This window comes from Sceloporus undulatus, chromosome 1 (genome assembly GCF_019175285.1).
Source record: "Sceloporus undulatus isolate JIND9_A2432 ecotype Alabama chromosome 1, SceUnd_v1.1, whole genome shotgun sequence".
NCBI lineage: Eukaryota > Metazoa > Chordata > Lepidosauria > Squamata > Phrynosomatidae > Sceloporus > Sceloporus undulatus.
In genome coordinates this window covers 63,804,741-63,827,022 of record NC_056522.1, presented here as the reverse complement: position 1 = coordinate 63,827,022, position 22,282 = coordinate 63,804,741, and positions in this window count along the sequence as shown.

Below are 22,282 nucleotides of genomic sequence, written 5' to 3'. Positions count from 1 at the left end.
ACTTGATGACCATATTCAATAGGGTGAGCTGGATTAGATAATTTGTCTCCAAAACACATAAAATTTATGGCCAAGATCCAGCAATATACTTCTGTATCAATCAACAGCAGAACTGTTACTTTCTTCTGTTCTGTATGAATCCCTGTGTTGCACCAAGAGTTACTTCCAGAGGGTTTCTCAACCTTATGGAATAGGTTTTAGGGTATACTGGGGGCTACAGGAAGAAGGGAGGACTTACCAATAAACAACAGAATCCAGACGTTCAGCCCTGGATACTAGTTTACATCAAGTAGCCTATATGTAATAGAATAAGGTAGGGGTAGGAATCCTGTGGCCCTCCAGACACACATAAATTGTATCTCCCAGCATTCCTAACTATCTGATCCGCTGGTTAAGGTTGCTTGGAGTTATACTTCAAACAGCATTTGAAAGGCTGCACAATTCCATCCTGTGGTCTAAAACATACAGTTGTGTGGAGCTTAACACTTGGGCAAATAAGCCTGCTTACCTCTTCCAGCTTCAATTCTGGATCTGGAATGTCCCCGAATGTTATCATAACTAAATCACCACTGATCTAGCTTTGATGCCACCACCCGGATGCATCCTGGGTCAAAGCATCACTCAGCCAGCCATTTTTTGAAGTTGGAAGCTCCCCAACTTCAAAAAAGTACAGGCTGAGCAAGGCTTCGATCCAGGATGCATCCAGGTGGTGGCATCGTGGCTAGATCAGTGGTGATTTAGTTATGATAACATCCAGGGGCATCCTGGATCCAGAACTGAAGCCAGAAGAGGTAAGCCAGCTTATTTGCCCAAGCAATAAGCTCTGAAATTGGTCTTCCAGTGTCATTGTGTTAGCACTAAGGGTGTTTGCAGGGGTGAGTCTGTGGGCAAGAAGTAGAGATGTGCATTTGTTTGTTTGTTTGTTTTAAAAAATGGATGCTGGTTAACAGAAAGTCCATTTGACCAAATTTCTGTTTGTTCCAAAATGAATATCACGAGTGATAAATGGTTTCACTTTCATTATCCTATTCATCATTCATTTGAAGCTGGAGAAGTTTACACTTTTCTTAAGCAGCAGCAGCAGCTGTTTCTAGCGGTCACCTTGTGACTAGTATTCCCCCCCCCCCCCAGAATGCCCAAGGTTTTCCATTGTTTGGGGCATTTCAGGAATTTTCCTTTGCTAGAAGCTTCCTTCATAATGTGCTGGAATAGCACAACATTTATGATAAGTAAAAGATGGCAGCTATCAGGCTCTGGTAGTTCAGATAAACACTGTGGTGGGGAACTCATCTGGTAGAAAAACCAAAACCAAAATTAAGCAAGCACAACCAATACACAAAAAAGAATTAACTATAAGCAAGTGAATAATGAAGCAAAGGACATTTTTAAGTAACAAAAGCAAATTCAGTTTTTAAAGGAGCTTACATATCCTTAGCACTTAGTGCATAACTTTTCCCAGTGGCCAATGGACAAATTTGTATGTATGTGTTCCCAGGTTTTAAAAATAGCAATAAGAGACAGTAGGAATTCATAGCATGCAGGGTTAACAAGTAGGAAGTAATTATTTGTCACCCACCTAAATACCAAATATTATTTAACTGATTTCAGTTATCTATGTGTTTCTTTGTAAAATAAACATATTATTCAGATTCATAAATTACATGATGCATACATTTTTGCCTTTACAAAGGTCCACACTCAAAAACATTAGACTTCAGGGCATCTTTTTCTGTCTGTATAAAAGGAAAAACTTTCCATACACCAGATAGGGGACATCCTTTACAATAAGGTACAACTTATAAGGAATAAGCTTTCCGGCCCTCAAATAAGGGACACCCCATATTACAAGGGACATCCAGCAATGTATATGTGCATATGCAGAGATTTCTGTGCATATGTGGATGCATGCATGTGCATACTCTATTTTTCAGTAGTAACGTTCCATTTGATTGGTCGCTTAGATAGTTGAAGTTGAAAATGAGGAAGTATTTGCAGAAAAGAATTGCTAGGTGTATAATCCTTCTTCCTATTTGTAAGCTTTATTTTTCTTCATACCTTAAAGATTCCTGCACATGAAAGTACTTCCTTTAAAGTCAAAGTTCATCAAGCTGACTTTCTAAAAAGAGAACCTTACACTGTTTTCTGCAAATAGCATTTCAATTTGCTTGTGAGGAGGGCGGTTTTGCGTTTCTTGAATCTGTAAATGAAAGAAGTACATTGCCTAAAGTGTATTTGGTTTTGAAATAGCTTTCTTTTATACATTTCCGAATAGAAAGCCTTTGTAGCATTACTTCTTGAAGCATTGAAAGATGGTTGTCAATCCCTGCTGGGCTGTATCCAGGGGTGTCCCTCCTGTGATGGGGGGGCTCTGTGATTCAGTGGAAGCTCTTCTCAAAGGAAAAGGGGGAATGATATCCATTTATTCCCATACCCTCTGCAGCACCATGTGCCAATTGCAATGCTGTTCTGAACTTCCCTCTTGCAATAAACTCAATGAGCTGGCCATACATATGGGATGCTTTTGAGGCATTATCCAAATAGGCACATGGTACAGAGAATGAGTGAATGTGGAGGGGGACTAGATGTAAACTATTTTCTTCTTTGTTCTAATGGGAGCATTTGATGGTCAAAGGGCCTTCCATCAGCTGAGGATACGAGAGGATTCAATCCACTTTAAAAAAAACTTATTAAGAAGTTAGCCGGTTACATTTAATTAAATGGATGTCCTTGTTCTTGACCATAAGGATGTCTGCGTGTTCATTCAGTATCTCTGAGGTAGCCAACTTAAGCACACACACATACAAATACAAATGCTTTTCAGCTCTCCTTTGCATAGTGGGTGACTCAACCTTCTTTTGTGTCTGAGTGAATTTAATTTGTAGCTTTTCAGATTCTGGTAGTTCCCTGTGTTTATTTTTGGTTAAATATTCTTATTTGTTGATTATTTAATTGTTTGTTTGGGTGAAGGTTTCATTCTTAAACAGGGAGAAAAAGCAGCTTGATGCCATCGCCTCAGTCCAAAAGAAATTAACTGCTCCATTGCACAGATTGGAGTTGGGGAGTTTTACAGAGGAATTGCTCATGTTAATACGCTGTTAATTTAATAAAAGGTATGGGGATTCGGCGTGAGGAAAACCTGCATTCGTTTTTAAATGATCACAGATGTGGAAATGATATTTTTGTGTGTGGAAATGCCTGGTCTTTTTCATGGATTTCCAGAAGCAATACTATGGTGTGTTTGGTTTTCTCTTGCTTTAAAAGAGAGGAGCTAGATGGGAGAGTAAATTAGATTCTTAATTTAACTGGGTAGTTAAAAGTTGGTGTTCTATGCATATGCTCTCTGTGGCATTGCCCTGAAGATTATACAGGTCAACCTCCAAGGAAGCCTATCTTTTTGACACAGATAACAATAGCGATTGTGTCTAAATTTTGAACAGATAACAGTTTTGCATATAGGATATTTTAAAAGGCATAGATTAATTTATTCAATACTGGCACCAGATTGCAAGAGAATTTATAAAAAACTTTCACTCTGAAATATATGTATCGATATACTTTCCTCAACAGATGAGGTGGGAAATAAGAACTTGCGTCTTGGTTCATCGTCTCTTATTGATTCACATGTAATGTATGGGAGAATATGCCAAGCGATAGCACATTGCAAACTGTAAATAGGATAATGGACCTTCCAATGAAATATTAGGCATGCATACTCAGAAGAAAAGCCCATGTATCAGTGGGAATGATGCCCCAATAAGTGTGTTTAGGATTGCAGCTATAATGTCATATATTTTTTTAAAAATGTGGTATTATCTGTTTAACTGTGTCTGGACAAAAGCAAGATTTTTTTTTTCAAACATTACATCTTGGCACAGTAGATATGCAAATGCCAGAATACACTAAAACCACATTTAATTGGACCCACTTGCCAACTTCTTGAACACAGCTTGGATTATTTCACTGGAGGCTGCTTCTGTTAAAAGCTGGGGGAGGAGGAAGTGGCATGCTGTCAAAACTTCAGAATCCCCCCCCCCCTTCTCACTAGAAGTACAATTATACTAGGAGCCAAGTTTGGAGGTATTTTTTCTATATTTAATAATTATTATTGCAGATATTGTAAACATATGCATTGAAGAGAGTGAAATCTATGTGTCATAAACAGTGTTAGATTTAATTCTATTTTTTCTTCGCTGGTTTATCTTCCATTCACAAGGACTCTGACTGAGGCCATCCATGCTGCTGTATCATTTAGGGCTGTAGGAGACGGCACATGAGGGTTAAATGAGCTGACAGGCGTTTATTCTTCTTGGCTATCTCAGACAGTCTTCTGTCTGGCCAATAAACACAAAACTACACAATGGGATTAAAATTATTTCTTTTGAGTGGGTCCTAAAACTAAGTAATGGACCAAAAAAACATACTTGCCTTGGGGAGTTTACATCTGAACACTTTGTGTCTCCTCACTACAGCAGAAAAAACTCTGCTTGTATAAAGTATTGGCACACACAACATGGTATACCACCATTTGACAAATGGTCATCTGTATCCATCTGAGACTGTTACAGCAAGAATCATTACTACTGTACTAGATTTTCTTTAGCTTTATGTCAGTGAAAGTGGTTTGACAAAAAGTGTTAAAGCAAGGGTGATGAGGCTGTACCCTTCCAGAACTTCATAGAGTCATAGGAGTTTATCACATGGGAGGCAAAGCACCCAAATCCCATGGATAAACAGGGTTTAAATTCTGGGAATATTCTGCAAGAGCAGGATTGCTTTCAGACATGTTGGGCAATTTTGACATTAACCTGACATTAACCCATGCAGAAATCCTCAAAATCACACCATGTTTTAACTTCGGGGTTTTCCCTAAATTAAAAAGCAGCACAGTTTTGTGCCTTTCTGCATGAGTTAATGTCACGTTAATGCCCAAGTGATACAATGTCGTCTGAAAACAATCCCATTCTTGTGGGATATTCTCAGGATTTCTTTTTCTTTTTGTATATGTCCCTTTTAAATTTTAGCTCACTTGAAAGTTTTTGAGACATCCATCCTGGTTTCTTTAGATGCTTCCAATTTTTCCTTCCCATTGGAACTGTTTGAAATTGTGCCAGTAATATCTCACTTTTAAGACACTCTCATCCATCATATACTCCTTTTTCCTTTAGTATTCACACCCCGTATTTCCCTAAATTTACTGAAATCCAGTTTCTTAAAGCCTACAATGCAGGTCTGACCATACTTGGCTTCCCTCTTTCTACTGTATAATTCCAGAAGAACAAGGTCACTTCCACTTAAGGATCCCACCATTTCCACCCCATTCCTGTTGGTTAGGATCAGCTCTAAAATAACTGATCTCCCTGTTGCCTCTTCCACCTTCTGGACAATGAAATTGTCTGCGAGGCAAGTGAAGGATTTGTTGGGACTTATATTCTTGGCAAGGTTTGACCTTTGGCAAATATCAGGATATTTGAAATCTCCCTTTATTACTAAATCTCTTCTTTTGAATGTTTGGTCATTCCTTCTAGGAAAGCATCCCCCAATTCTTCACTCTGGCTTGGGGTTCTATAACAGATCCCAAAAGATATTATTGTTGTTTGCATTCAAAGTTTGCATTCATAGGAAATCTGCTCCCCTTGAGACTATTCAGGAATGCTAGAGGGAATGATGTTTCCATGATGATTGAGGAAGCACACCTGGCTTCCAGACACACACGCTTCCTCCACCTTGTAAGGACGTTTCAGGGACGTTTGAGCTACGTATGGAAATCTTCATTGTGTCACCCCCCCCCCCCCCCCCTTTTAATACCTTCTTGCTCCTTGCCTAGAAGCCCCATGGATCCAATGCTTCTTTCCTTTCCGGACCACCTCCCCCATCTCTTTTCCCCCCTGCTTCAGCATGCTGCTCAAGGTGGGTTGAGCAAGTGAGCCAAGCTGTATGCTCTAGAGCATACTAGCACAACTAGCACAATTAAAATTATACTTTTAAATTACAAAATCATACACACAGCCTCAGGGTATTAACATGTACATAGTTTCTTATGCCTAAAGTGAAAATTTGGTAAAATGTGATGTTTTAAAAGAATTTCTTGTAAAAATATTTTTAAATTAAAAATTAGCTTTTTCAAATTTGACATTTCATTTTTAAAAAAAAACCTGGGGCCTCTCCTTTCTTCTCCCACTGAGTCTCACCCTACTCACACCATCTCTTCACTGTTTTAAGGGTACACTTAAATGCCACAGCCCATTTCTGCCCAAAGGCAGATGTTTGGGGAGCAGTAAGGTCACCTCTTAGGGTATCACCTGGAGCAGTCCACACACCCCACACACTCCTAGTGATGCCACTGCTATGGTGACATTGTTGAAAGCCAAAGTTCTCCTGCTGCTCTCATCCTGAAGGTGGAAGGTAGAGGGAATGTTTCCTCATTACCCACAAAACTGGGGTAGTGTTTGCTCTCTTGCTTTGCCATGTCAATTTTTTTACTGTCTGCCAGCATAATGCTGAAAGACTTTCCTGATCTAATTCTAGTTGCATATTGCTGGACAGAACATGGGTAGTGGTTTATCTCTGAATTTATATCCGAATGAATAAAATGCAGTGCCACGTGTCATCAGAATATAAAAATATTTTTATATTGGCAGGCTTTCTGTACATAATGCATAGCAGGGTAGTTTTTTAGTCTGTTTTTAACTTAACTATATTTTATGCACTTTTATATTATATTATATATTTTTATGATTTTATATAGATGTTTTAATTGTTTGAATTTTACAATAATTTTAAAGGTTTTATCTGTGAGCCACCTTGGGTCCCTCCAGGGAGGAAAGCAGGCTATAAATTAAATTAAATTAAATTAATTAAATAATTTTAACATGCCACCTCCCTAGCCCAATTTAGGAAGGGGCTAAAAACCCATCTATTCGAACAAGCCTACCCCTGACCAGTAATTCTCCCACCCCCCCACCCCCGCGTCAGCATTGTATGCCGGCATGATAGTTTTATTATTTTTATTGAACTGTTTTAATGTATTTTGTATGGTCTTTTGATTAATTGTATTGTTATTAGATGCTGTTCACCGCCCTGATTTTCAGAAGGGCGGTATACAAATAAAAATTTATTATTATTATTATTATTATTATTATTATTATTATTATTATTATTATATAAATGTCCATATAGTTGTGTATCCAGGTTAGGATTCCTATCCACATTCTAGCCAAATAGTCAATTCTGCATATATAGATAAATATGAAAGAGAGTTAATCTGGCTGTTTTGCTGCCCATTCATAAGGACATATGAAAACAACTAGAGAGCTTGCACTGGGTGGATGAAAGCATTTGCAGAATATGCCCCTGACTTAAGGTCAGTATGATTATAATGATAATACCACACTGTAATATCTGCAAACTGAAGATAGTGAAAATAGAATCCTATATCATGGTCTTTGCTACATAACTTTATGTATGCTTTACTAAGGCAGGGTACAGACCGCCGCTTTGCGGCGGTCTGCCGCCGCCGCCGGCTAGTCCGTGGCGGAGCCGGAGCCTCCATACGGCGCAGCTCCCCTGCGGACTGAAAAAGAAGCTCCAAAATGGAGCTTCTTTTTCCGTTGCGTTTGCGACGTAGCGAGGCGCCAGGGGCGCACTCGCTATGTCACAAGCGACGCGACGCGTACGGACGCTCAGTGTCCGATACGCAAAGATGGCGCCGGCCATGTAGAAGGGCCGGCGCCATCTTGTACGGACGGAGTCCGTACTAGGCCCAGGGGCGTCTATAAGAGACGCCCCTTTTTTAAAATGGGACGTCCTCCGAACGTCCCAAAGGGCAATATAGAAAGCCCCAAAGAAACCATGTTAGTAAATTACAAAGAGGCATAATGGGACACTGTGTCTATGTGCACCAGTAGAGCTCGGTGTGCACCAGCACTCTTTAGTTTCCTGATACATATTAAGTCTTACAGTACTGTGTTTTATATGGCAAGGCAGTTTTCCAGTGTGGAAACTGGAAAACTTCACGCCTACATGCTTTAGAATATCTCATTGATATCAATTTGATGTCAACATGGAGAAGGGGTGCGGAGGGCTAGACATAGAGTTTATCACACGGGAGGCTAAATGTCCAAATCCCATGCAGAAATGGGATTTAAATCCTGGAAAAATCCTGCAAAAGCTGGATCATTTTCGGACACATCAGAGGCATTGAGCATTAATCTGACATTAACCCGCACAGAAAGAGGACAAAATCAACCACTTTTGGAAAAATACTGAAAGTAAAAAGCAGCCAATTTTGTCCACTTTCTGTCGTATTAATACATTAATGTCGTATTAATGCTCAGTACCCTCAACATCATCTGAGAATGAGCCTGCTTTTGTGGGATTTATCCACTTTTTATGTGGGATGCCCCTTCATGTAATCTGAAAAAGATCCTAATTTTGCGGTATTTTCCCGATTTAAATCCCACTGCTGTATGGGATAAGCCCCGTGTGATAAACTCCATAGAGGTAACTTCCACTGTGCACCAGTCATTGTATTAGGGCCCACTATGTAATAACATAACAACAGCTTTCTTCTAGATATGGATTTTATTAAAAGTCCAATTCTAATTCTTGCACACATGAGTCCACTTACAGGAGATGTAATTCCCATGCAGGATTCCAGCCCATGTCTTTATTTAATCCCTCCAATATCTTAACAAGAACAAGCCTTTAAAAAAAAAAGATGTTCCACCAGTGTTCTAGGGTCTACATTGTCTTCTTCTTGCTTCCTGAGCCTAATTCATGGTCCTTACTTATAAACTTTGTAAGTCTTTCCCATCTCAACAAACTGGCTTCTTTTCAACCTGGTTGTTCTATTGCAATTTGAATGAACAACAGCAGGCATCACTTCACCAGTACACAATATCCATCTTAGAGGGCCTCCAGACAAGAAAAAAGAAATCTCTGACAGTCCCAGGTTTTGTTCCTGTACAAACCAATTTTACTTTGGATATTCACATTACATTTTTTCATTCTGAAGTATTTTCTGGGAACTCCTGACTTCATCAGGTACTTTTCATTTCTACTTCCCAGATCACTTTAAATTAATCCAGTATTTTACAAAATGAAAGGTATTATACTTGGTAGTCTGTCTGCATTATTCTGGAGATAGCTAAAATGGCCATTAAAACATCGCTATTGTTTGCAGGATACAAGAATTTTCACGCAAGCCAGGGACTATGCAGGTAATTTCAAAACAAAAAAGAACTAGTCTTCCAGATACTTTTCTTTCTTTCTGGATAAGTCCTTACACGATTGTCAGCGGTCACACACTATATTGCCCTGGCGATCATATTGAAACTGACCATTGCCTGGACTTGTGGACATTATCTGGACCAAGATTTAAAGAAATAGAGTCTAAATAGGGAAAGGGCTGTGCTGAATTGGAATCTGCTATCCAGAGCTTGAGAAAATTACTTTGGGGTCAACACTTCTGGGTATTGTAGCCTAGAACATGGGAGAGGCCTTTCTCATCTGAAAGCTCAGCGCCCTGATTGTGGAATCCTTGGAGGTCTGATTGGCACTCATGTTGATTTCTTTCTGCTGCCAAGCCAAAACATAGCTTTTTAATTAAAGCCTTCAGGGACTAATTTATTTCAAGTATACATCTATATCATTTTAAATTGTTGTAATTTTAAGTGGTTTTAACTTTTGTGTTTACAGTGGTTTTTAGCTGTTACTATGTTTAATACGTTTTTATCTTGTTAAAATTATTTATGTTTTTAATCTAGAGATGTTTTTAATTATTTACATTGTATGCCACTCAGAGATCCTGTGATAAAGGGAGGGAGACTGCCAACAAATACCAGATGCTGGAGGCTATATTTCAGAGGTAGGAACTGGTAAAACCACCTCGGAGTATTCCATGCCTAAGAAAGCCTTATGAAATTCATGGAGTTGCCACAAGTTGACAGGTGACTTGAAAGCACATGCACACAGAGAGAAATGTTTTAACAAATGAACAATAAATATCCACATTTGTGGACTTTAGGTTTGACTCGTGACTCCATTCAGTGCTGCACTGCTTTCTGGTAAACAAAATTAACAATGCCTTTGCCATATTGCTTCCATGTTCTGCGACTTGCAGCTGTTTACAAAACATAACCAAGATATGATCTTATGTAACTAACCAGCCACACAAGATCTTTGATGTGCTTCTCACTGCATGTGAACCTTCTAATCTTTCTCAACTTCCAAGCCAGTCTTGTATCTGAATGGTACTGTTCTCTTGCACTGAAGATTACATTTCTAACTCTGTAGAGTTGCACCATTGTGTTGCTCTGTAGCAATGTGCCGTGATATCACAGACAAATGAACAGGTTTCAAAGCAAAGCAAGGAATAAAATTATTATTATTTTTAAAAAAAAGTGGTGCTCTTTATTTGAATTTCATACATACTGCAACCAAATTAATACCAAGAAACACCTTATTTCATTGGTTTCAGAACTGGGCTGCTGTCTTCCTCTACAGTCATCAACTTTACCTCTGTGAGTGGAACTATATCTTCTCTTTCTTGGTGGTCTGTTGCTTCTCATTAGAAATGTGCTGCTGGATATGGCAAAGGTTACTTGAGGACATTAACACAGCACAGCATTCCTTGGAGCCAGGAGCATGCCATTATCAGGAGACTTCCCCCATAACAGACCAAACACAGTTCAATTGTATTCTTCATCTGTTTAAGAATATGAATTTCTGAACTGTCATTTTTCTGTCATAGGTAAGGAACTATCCTAGCAGTGCCTGTATAGTTTGAGTGAATTGCTAAACCGTAGGAGTCCATTTGATTACATAGACATTTCTTGGTCTGATCTATTTTAATTGTGATTAAGTCTGAAAACATGTTAATTAACAATTGTAAATGGATTCCTCTTCCCTTGTCTGCATAGCCTGCACTATTGAAATGTAGACTGCAATGTCTATAGCTCAAGAAGAACAGGCCCCGGGCTTGCTTCTTGGTTTCCATTTGTGACCTGTAATAGGAATAGAATCACAGTAACTACCATATTTTTGTCAAGATATGCTGTCTCCTTCCCTGGAGCCCATGTGATTTTTGTGGCCTCCTGGCTTTGTCTTGCCGGGGGGGGGGGGCGCTTTCCAGACAGAGACTGCAGAGGAATCTAAGCACCCAAGGAGCTTAAAACTCTTCTCCAAGCACATCAATGCCAGTCTTTATCCTGTTTCCATAAGTGCTGTAATGGGGGTATTGAGAAAGAAGAACAGAAGAAGCTACTAGTGGCTTTGAGAGAGCAGACTGGAATTCATGTTTGGACATCTATACATGCACATGTCTTACATGTACAGATTTGATTGGGGGGGCACTGTGGGGGTTGGTATTCCCATCCACCCCAAAGCCACCCTCCTAACTTACTTTAAAGCCCCAAAGCCACCTCTTACAAGCATTCTGTGCTGCAATGTGAGCAGGCAGGCTTGGAGAACTGTTGGGCAATCCCTCCCCCATCTGAACTAGACATACAATAATTACAGAAACAATTAGAGTTCTGAAGGACCCCTGAGGATCTCAGAGCTGAAGTCATTGTGCATCGGTTATTTCATTTGTTGGCTGGTTTAATTTATATTCCACCTGTTTCCCTGTACAAGATGCAAGGCAGCAAGTTGCGTCATTGTTAGTTTATTGATAAATTCCATGTTACTCTAGCAAATTCCATGTTACTCCAGTTTGGGACTTCACACTTTCCGATCTGGACAAATCTATTGCGCAATGATTTTGCAGTATACTTCAGAAGCCAATTTTGCACCCAATACATATCTGCCCAGTGGGCCAGTTCTAGCTCCTCATGGGATCTCAATTTTCTTGATTTTTCCCCTGATTCTGGTCATGGTCCCCATTAGAGTACTGAGGGAGCTTGGGGGAACCATAAAAAATGGCCCTGTGGCCATATGTGGCCCTAGTGTTGCACTTTCACCACCCTTCATTTAAAGGATCTTTAGAGTTTTCGTTTTTGGTTAACAATTAGGTGATGGTAATCATAATTAACTGGCAGTACTTTTCTTTCAAGAGAATGGTGCATCCCATGTGAAGGTTTGTATTGGTTTATCTGTCTGCTAACATAACATTACTGTCTCAGCCTGCCACATTGCAGGCTCAGTTAAAAACTTTCTGAATGTCTCCTTTGGGAGAGGAGGTTCTGTGCACTGGCTCTATATTCAAGTGGGTCTTTAGATCCCTTTCACAAGTGAACAGATCATACTACAGACAAATACTCAGTTTGGTGGCACTGATTTATCTTCTGATCATATACCATGGCATCAGCCAGGTTCCTTATTCCTTAAAATCCAGAACTCCACACCTAAAGAGGCTGAACTGCCTATCTCCATGGTTTCTTCTGGTGGGAAGTGAAGACATTTGGGTTTTCTGGACAGGCATTTAGGAAATGACCATTTATGGAGAATGAGCTTTTAACAGCAGATTGAACTAGTTTCTTTTCTTGCTTTTTAAAGGATATTTTTTGAATTTATTTTTATTCTATTGATAGTTTAATTATGTTTTCACTTTTTGTTTCTTTTTACAGATGTGAGCTTTAATATATATCTGCTTTAATTTTTTTAAATTGTCTTGACTCCTAAAGTGAGAAAAAGGCAGCATATAAATAAATAAAATAATGAAAGTCTTCTTCTTCTTCTTCTTCTTCTTCTTCAAACATGAGCTCACTTCCCAAACACTCCCCCTTTCTGGCTGGACTCGGTGGAACAGTGCATGTAGCACAGGGGCATCAAACCGGAGAAGAAATGATGTAAACAGGAAAAAAATCAACAAGACTGGGCATAACAACATAGTTGTAGATGGAGTTGTATGTCTGTTTTGACACCCTGACATCCAGTTCCATTGTGACCATCTCTATTTTAAGGTCCTGGTTTGAAGGGAGACATGGCTTGCTGCCCACCATCCCTATTCCATGGATCCCCTTAAAGGCTTCTCAGTTTAAGGGTTGTTGGGTCTGGGTCAGTTCCTGGTGACAGGTGGGGGACCACACACTGACTAGTACCATGTGGAATTTTACTTCCTGCCATTGCATCATCCCCCCCTCCAGAAGCCAATCTGGAGAGAGATGGTTTCATCAGCCAGCAGATAGGTCAACTATTACTGGATCCATGGCTTTTTGTTGAGCAAAGTCTCTACACTTGTAAGAAAGTTGAGGTATGTTTCAAATCAAGAACATGTCTGTATTATCTTCCACTACCTACAACTCCTTTCACCAATTGCTGCTTGTCCCTTCTTAGTATGTTTCTTTGTAACGTACTGTAAAGTATGGCTCTAAAAAATTAAAACTGTGTTGCACAAATCTCTGCTATTTCTTGGAAACCTTTGTGGATATTTGTAAGACTGAAAATATCTTGAAGGCATTGATTGAAATCTATAAATATCTTGTGTAATATAAGATAAGAGCTTGGTGAATAAATCTGTAGATTTGTAAAGGGTGTTAACCAGCCAGATGGAGATAGGATGTGGAGTAGTGTAGTGAGAATTAACTAGAAGTATTAGGAAGTCTGGAAATAGGAAGTCTGGGTATAACTTTATCCAGTTAACACAATCAAATATATTGTAATCCCCTGGGTGAATGCCTAAATCTGGATGAGAGCTGCCTCAGTTAAGATTGCAATTTAGTTGGACTCTTTTGATGCTCCTTTTCTTTTTATTTTCAATTTTTACATCTCAAGAAGCATGACTACCAACCTATTTCACAGTATGAGAAGAATGAATGCAGCATGTATAAATTCCAGGATTATAACATGTAATTAACATGACACTAAAATTCAGGGTCAATGGAAGTAGCTCATCGGGACTTTTCTCCTCAAAGTAATAAAGTCCACATGTTGGAAATAAATTTGTGTTTTTCAAAAAAGACGCTATGGTTTCTCAGCTTGATGTAATGAGTAGTGCTGACTTGGTGATTTGTGACTTTGACTGTCTAAAAGAAAGAAAGAGGAGACTCCAATATTTGTTTTGGTACTGCTATGTCAGACCTTTGATCTCATAAAGAATATTCCATCTTGTGCACCATAATCGCTTTTCTGTCTTTGGAGTGACACTCTATTTATTCCAATGACAATTTATGAATTTACCCATTTTTGAGATGACTCTCCATTGCATCCTGATCAGCGCTGGAATCCGTTTGATGTGGTATGATAGGCTCATTCGCAATAATGTGCAACCCCATGAATGACTCTGCATTGCATTCAATGTTCATGTCCTCATTGCCCCTGCGATAACCTTCTAATTTCCCCCATGTGATTAACTCCAAATAAAATATATTCTCCATTAGGGCATGTTGTCTAACTTTAAGGAATCTTGCTTGCATCCAAGTATTCTTCTGAGCGAGCAACAAACCAACAAACAAAAAACATTTCTGCCCATTCAGTGAGAGTTGCCAACTTTTCCCTTACTATAGCAATTCTCCCCAGTCTCCTGAAAAACCATTTGAGGCAGAATTCCTTGGTTTTCCAAAGCCAACATTTCACAGGCTCAGGATACTGCAGCTAGTGGAACAGAACTGGAGAAAGACAGATAGGTGTTAAGGTAAAAATGAAAGTGACAAATCATGAGAAGCAGAAGTCTTTTAAAAAGTGAAACATGTCGTATGCCATAAGAAAATGAAGCAAAGGAACAGAGCACTTTGCATACAGATCCAGGCTGGGCACTAAAACCTTGGAGAGCAGTTCCCAGTCACTGCTGAGCTAAATGGTCCGGCTCAGTGTAAGCCAGAATCTTCTGTGTTTGTGTGTATGAATGATTATTTTCATGACTAAACTCATCATAAAAACTTATGATGAAGCTTTTTATTTATTTGTTTACTTACTTATTCTCCTGGCTTTTTCACAACCTTTACATTTGGCTTACAAAAATTAAAACAGGTATAGAGAAGAACTCTTATGACTAAAGATATACAAATTAAATACTGTTAAAACTATCTATAAAATGAGGACCAATTTAAAACAAATCCATAGAGACCCAACAAATATGAACAACAGAGCACCTTATTAAAAGCCCTCTCCCTATAAATAGTCAGTTCACTAAGCCCTGTTGAAAAGAAAAGCCTCAACCTGCTGCCAGAAGAAAAACAGGAAAAGATAAAAACAGCAGATCTAACCCCTCCAAGCAGGAATCTGCAGAGCCTGTGAGTAGCCATCAAGAAGGCCTTTTCCCATGCTCCCACCAGATGTCCCTGTGGGGTTGGTAGGATGGAGAAAATGGCCTCCATTTCAGTTTTTAGCTGGAGTGTCTTGATACAGTCAGCCCTCCACATTTGCAGCTTTGACTTTTGTAGATTTGATTATTGCAGATTTGATTAATCTGTTCACTCTAGGAATTGCTAGGTCCTCCAGGGAAATTCTGCGGGACGCTGACCACAAAGTTGCATGGGAGAACCTAAAGATTCCTAGAGAAAACACGTTTCTAGGCATTTGTAGGTCCTCCAGCATGATTCTATGGTCAAATATTCTGGCAGATGTCAACCACAGAGTTGCACTGAAGGACTTGGAGATTCCTAGAGGTGTTCTCTTACATAAAAAAGGTAGTGTTTTTTTAAAAATCTGTAGTTTCTCCACATTCACAGGGGGTCCTTCACCTCTAACCCCAGCAAATGCAGAGGGACCACTGTACATTTTTTCAAAGACACCTTTTTATCAGTATGTAGACATTGTAGACATTTGCTGTTTCTCTCTTTTCTTTCTTTCAGGGTCTCTTTGGGCTTGACTACATTGGTTATTTACTCCGAAACCAACATCACCCCAGAATGCAGCATCCTATTTACAAGATGCAGGACCGAAACCCTGAACTGGGCATGGACTGTCTTGACAATGTCTCCACCCAATTTGGCCTTTCTTTCCATTAAACCAAATTTTAAAACCTTACCTTTTGTTCTGTATTTTTGGTTCTCTCTACAGTGGTGAAGGGAGGCTGCATTCCCACACAATCCCTGAATGAGGAGCCCAGAACTGACAACATTCTGCTCACTTAGTTGTGTCCTCTGCGGCGCTCCTGGGTGATGAAAAGGGATCAAATGGGGAAATAGCTGCCCAACATGACTGCAAAGAGAGCACAGGTAATGGCGAATTCAGGGGGAATTTGAGGCCAGAATACTCCAGGAGCAGCCTGGAGTATTCTGTCCTGTGAAGACAAGGCCTTTTATGTATTATTTAGGGGAAATGGGTTGCAGACTTTAGTTATTGTTGTTTTCATTCAAAAATTTCAGTGCACAAATAGTTGTTTGAACCAAGCATCTAAAAAAAAAAAGATTTCGAAAGAATAGGGATGGACCATGGTTTCCTGGCAAAGGTGCACTAGATGGCAAACCTGAGTTTGTCACTGCATCATGTATTGAATAACACACATTTATATACCGTTTCTTTGCTTCACATTTGCTTCCAGACAGATGGTGCCTAGCACTACCAATCAAACAACATTGAGTCACTATTCTGTCTTTCCCTCCTTCACAGATATTTGCGAAAAGAAAAAAAAAAATTGGAAGAAGTTTGGGAAACCAGATGTGGTGGCTTGGATTCCCCAGAAATGTCCAGAAATGAGACTGGCTGATTTTACTTTGGCTTGAGGCCAAGTCATTTAACAGAGCATTTCCTCATCTCTGAATGTCCCTAAAATTTGTGTTAGTTATCTAAGGCCCAGTTGCATATCCCATTTCCTAGAGAAGTAGGGTTGGTGAGGACACCAACAAGGGGCTTTTGTGTAGGAATAACCTGGCCATGGCACTCCCTCCATAAGGAAATTAGGAACTTTATTGCTGTGTAACTCCAAGTCATTTCCAATTTATGGCAAAACCTAAGGTGAACCTATTAAAGATTTTCTTCACAGGATTTGTTCAGAGAGAGTTTGTCATTGCCTTCCACTGAGACTGATAGAATGTGACTCACCCAAGGTCACCCAGTAGGTTTCCACAGCTGAACAGAGATTCGAACCCTGATCTCCAGAGTTGTAGTCCAATCTGAAACCACTATACCATGCTGGCTTTCCAAGCATCTTCTTTATTATCCATTAATTGCCTGGTGGTGGTAACATTTTTCCTTCACACTTTTAATAGTAACTGCTGCTCTATTTTTCAAAAAGAAATTCAGTGTTTTGAAGGCTATATATTTCATTCTTTTTATTCTTTTTTAATTTTATTTATACATTGCCTTGAGTGTTCACTGGGCAGAGAGGCAATTGAATTTTTTTTTGTAGATAAACACAATAAAATTAAATAAAAGCCTTTTCAGGAAGCATCATCCATTTCTTTCATCTTTTAGGCTTCTTTTTCTTTTAGCTTTCTTTGTGCTTGCAGGGTTCAGCTGTGGCAGTTCCCTTGGAGTATCTTTTCACTACGGTCTATCCAAAGTGGGTGGTACCCCCCCAGGGGCAGTGGAAAGATCCAGAGGGGCAGTGATGAAGAAAAGGGGCAGTAGGGGTGCAGTGAGGGGGAAAGGGGGACAGTAGGGGGGTTCAGTCAAAGTATTGGTGTGAAAGAAAGACATGTGGAATCAGCAGTCTTTAGAACCATGTTGGGAAGAGGGTTGCATGAAACTTCTTTTAAGGGTTCTTTAAAATCACAACACAGCCTCATTGATCACCTTGTGTGGTGGTGTCTCCTGTTCTTTGCCTGCCCACACGAGCTCACTCTCTCTTGGTGGTGGCTGGGGAAATAGTGCAAAGCTTGGATGCAGAACATCACTTCTGTGGCTCAGAGTAGCACTATTTTGGGACATATTTTGGCACAGAATTAGAGCATGTGGCAGTGGGGGAGCAGCAATGGTGAAAGGGACCCTGCTTTCAAATTTGGGACCCTGCTTAAGCTTTGTGAGCTTTATCAGGACTTGGCTGGCAGCTTGAGCTGTGCTGCTGCTCCTGCTTTGTTTCATTGGACAGACTGAGAGAAGATGCAAGAGATCCCCGATAGGGTTGCCATAATTGTCCACTATTACCAGGGACAAAATGTGGAACAAATTCGAGACTAAACTGTAGGACAATCAGGACAAAACTCAGCCCAAAATATAGGACATTTAAGAAAAATGGAGGACCTTAAATGTCCTACATTTTGGGCTGAATTTTGTCCTGCAGTTGTCCTACAGTTTGGTCTTGAATTTGCCCTACATTTTGTCCCTGGTAATAGTGGACAATTATGGCAACCGCCGGGGGACAAACACTTGAAGCTGCGTGGGGAAGACGGGTTTTTGGTGAAGGAGAGGGAGAAGTATCTGAGGTCAGTTCTTGGAAAGAGTCCTTCACCTTGGAGCAGCTCCTGTAGTTAAAATCACTCCCTTTCCCCATCTGTGCCAGTCTCCAATCCAGAGCATGTGGCCTCTGTAAACCCCCAACACACACACCAGCTGCACCTATCTCTGCCTCAACAAAGAAGGATTAAGAGTCCTCCCTCACTAGGGAAAAGCTTCTCCCTTTGCACCTGATCACCTTAGGGGCAACAACCAAGCAGCTGGTTGAGCAGTGACCTAAAGGCCTTTTGCCCACATTGGCCTTTGCTGGAGAGGTGGCATGCATAATAGGGTTTTCGGATGCAGATCAGCCAGCTGTTTGGTTGCAGTTCACAGAGTGCCTAGGTACAAAGGGAGCAGTGACTGAGGTGGTTTTGAATTTGCAGTACAACAGTAGACCTAATATCAAGAAATACACCATGTGTGTGTGCACGCTAGGGTCATCACCCAAAAGGAAAAAAGTAGCTGGAAAAAAGTTTGGGGACCACTGATCTAGACCAAGGGTGGGACTCAGCCCTCCAAATGTTGTTGGCCTTCAGCTTCCAGCTTCCAATGCTGAGCAATCCTGGGATTTCTAATCCAACAGCATCTAGAGGGCTGTATATTTCCTGTCTCTGATCTAGACTCAATTTAGATGATAGTATTAACACAACGAGGCAAAAGTATGCCACAGGCCAGTTCTTGATCATTTCTTCGAAGCTTCTGCAGATTGTGGTGGCCTGGCTCCTAAACTCAGTTCATCTTGTGCCATAGTTATGAGACCAACATATCTTTTTGTAAGGTTTAGAGTAAACTACATTTAACTGGGCAAGTAAATATGATCAGATGCAATAAAAGAGAGGGCTGGAAAAGTGCAAATGGCAGCAGGCCAGCGATTAACATATTCCATGTGCTTGAAATAAGTGCCCTCCCCCAGCACACACACATACAATAAGGGGAATGCATAAGCTAGTATAAACACAGGCCAATTTTAAATGAACTCTTATGCCCTGGAGGGTAAATCTGGTGTGACTCTACAGGAGACTGCAAAAATTGTGCCAGTTATATAGCTGCATGAACTTGGCATTTACTGCTGAAAAGACTGGACTGTCATTTCCATGTCAGTCTTGCTAGCTTCCTTCTTCAGCTCCCCGACTAGCCATCGCCCACATCACTAGGACTAATCATACCTCCTGCCGAACTGCTGTCCTGTGGAAGAAATTTAGCAGTTAAGGTGGTTATAAGATGTCATCATTACAATGCCTATATATGGAGATGTTACTGCTAAAGTGTTTTGGAAAAGGATATTCATAGATCCGTGGTAGCATTGTCTAAATGTGGCTGAAAATCCATTCCTAGAGGTTGCTTAGATAGCTGCTGTGCTTGAGGACATTTGCTTCTATGTGGGGAATGACAAAGTGGCAAGAAAATTATTGAGTTTTAGACATTTTCTTGTCTTTCTTTCTTTCTTTCTTTTTAAAGAGATGAACTTACAGAGCTTGAAAACATTGCTTTTAAGGACTACAAACTCCAGGATCTCCCAGAATAAAGATTCTGGCAAAAGTAATATTTCTAAGTTCCAAGTTCTTGAGCTGCAGCAAACCTACAAGCCTCAACTTCTGACTATAGTATTATTTCTTAATTACTGAATGGCTTGACCAAGGTGTAAATTGTTAGTGTAGAATCTGGAATGAGCATGAGAGGAGGGGGCTTAGCATAGCTTACATCTTTATCCTAAAATAGTTACCCTTGCATTAAATTCGAGCAAAAAATTAGTATGTGTTCTGATGACAGAAAGAATTGCCACAAATCTTCTTGCTGTCAACATGACACATGAATATAACAGTCGTGATAGCAGCAAGATAAGTCATCCACTGTGAGACTTTTTACAATTCTAAGGTTTTATGAAATGTGTGTGAGTGTGTGTGTCTGCACAAAAAAAGGGTTTAGCTCCAGAAACTGGAGCGTGTCCAAAGGAGGGTGAATAAAATGGTGAAGGGTCTGGAAACCATGTCCTATGATGAACGACTGAGGGAGCTGGGGATGTTTAGCCTGGAGAAAAGAAGGTTAAGAGGTGATATGATAGCCCTGTTTAAATATTTGAAGGGATGTCATATTGAGGAGGGAACAAGCTTGTTTTCTGCTGCTCCAGAGAACAGGAGCCGGAACAATGGATGCAAGCTACAGGAAAAGAGATTCCATCTCGACATTAAGAGGAACTTCCTGACAGTAAGGGCTGTTAGACAGTGTAACACATTCCCTCGGAGTGTAGTGGAGTCTCCTTCTTTGGAGGTCTTTAAGCAGAGGCTGGATGGCCATCTGTCAGGGATGCTTTGATTGAGAGTTCCTGCATGGCAGGGGGTTGGACTGGATGGCCCTTGCGGTCTCTTCCAACTCTACGATTCTATGATACTATGATTCCATTTTTTTTCTAAGAAAACAATGTCTTTAGTATCAAATGCACAATGTTCAGAGCATCAGAGCAAGATATTGCTTTCTGTGGCAAAAAATCCAAAGCATTTTTATATGGATGATTCCCCCCCCCCAAAAAAAAAATCCCCTTTTTAAAATGACAAATGTACAGAATTCCCCCAGTGGGGAGAACACTTCTGACAGTCTTCATTCTGGTGTGCAAGAATCAAATAAGTAAAACAAAAATTCATCCCTACCAAGGATATGAAAGCACAAAAATGCTAGTTCCATCATTCTAAAAAGAGTCCTTCTCTGTACCCTGACATAGATGAACTGTAAGTTTGTATTGCTGATTTTTATATGTTAAAAAAATCTATGAATAAGATTTTTTTTCAAAATGCTTCTGACTGAATAGTGTCATTTTGTGTTACATGTAGAATTGCCAGATAAATGTAAAACTAAGGCATTTGCTAAGCGAATGTCCTTCTCAGCTGCTACACAGCTTTTCACCACTAAAAAGTCATTCGCTATTGGCCTTGTAAGGTGAATCTCACTACAAACCCCCCCCCCATGTCTTCAAATCATCAAAAATTCACAAAACCTCAGTTAAGATGCTGTTCTGAGACTCCCAAAGTAAGGGACAGTTTCCCTTAACTTAGAAATTTCAAATTATCTGCTAGCTTTGGATACAAACATGAAAAAGCTACCTTTAAATCGCTTTTAAAATCACATTTGATGCTTCTTGTTGTTGTTGTCCCCCCTGGTTAACAACAGCCCTGCTCAGGTTTTGTAAACTCAGGGCTGTGGTTTCCTCAGTTGAATCAATTCACCAGTAATGTGGTCTTCTTCCTTTCCTAATACAGTCAGCCCTCCGTAAATATCTATGGTTTGAAAATATCCTATATATATATATATATATATATATGAAAAAGTAAACCTTGATTTTATCATTTTACATAAGGGACACAATTTTACTATACATTGTATTTAATGGGAGTTGAGCATCCATGGATTTAGGTAACAACAGGAGGTCCTGGTGGATACCAAGAGACCACTGTATTTTCCACTTTACTAAGCATTATTGTCCTTCCCAACAAGTCACATCATCTCATGCTATGTCCAAAGTTTGACAGCTTTAGTTTAGTCATCTTGGCTTCTAGGAATAGTTACAGCCAGATTTGCTCTAGGACCCACTTGCTTGTCTTTTTAATTGTCCATAGAACTCTTCTCCACCTTTAGGTTTTTACAAATCTCTCACCTCATTGTCTCTAGCCAGTAGAATGATGAGCTTTTCAAGTCCCAAGGAGGCCTCCAGGTTTTTCTTTTTAATCCTAAGCGAGGCCAGTGTATTACAAGCTGCAGTTATATCATTCTCTGAATTTTCAGTTTAAAAAATGCAGCCTAGGTTATTTTTGTATGTTTTTACTGAGTGCTGCTTAAAAGTACTGTTACTGTTATTATACTGCTCCTTGTCCTGAGCCTTTGGGGTAAGTTATTATAATGAAAGGAGGGAGCGATCAGGCAGACCCAGCAACATCAGGGACTGCCTGAAGGAAGAGGCTCCTCCCTCTTGTAACTGTCATCTTGGCCTCAGAGGGAGCGATCAGGCAGACCCAGCAACATCAGGGACTGCCTAAAG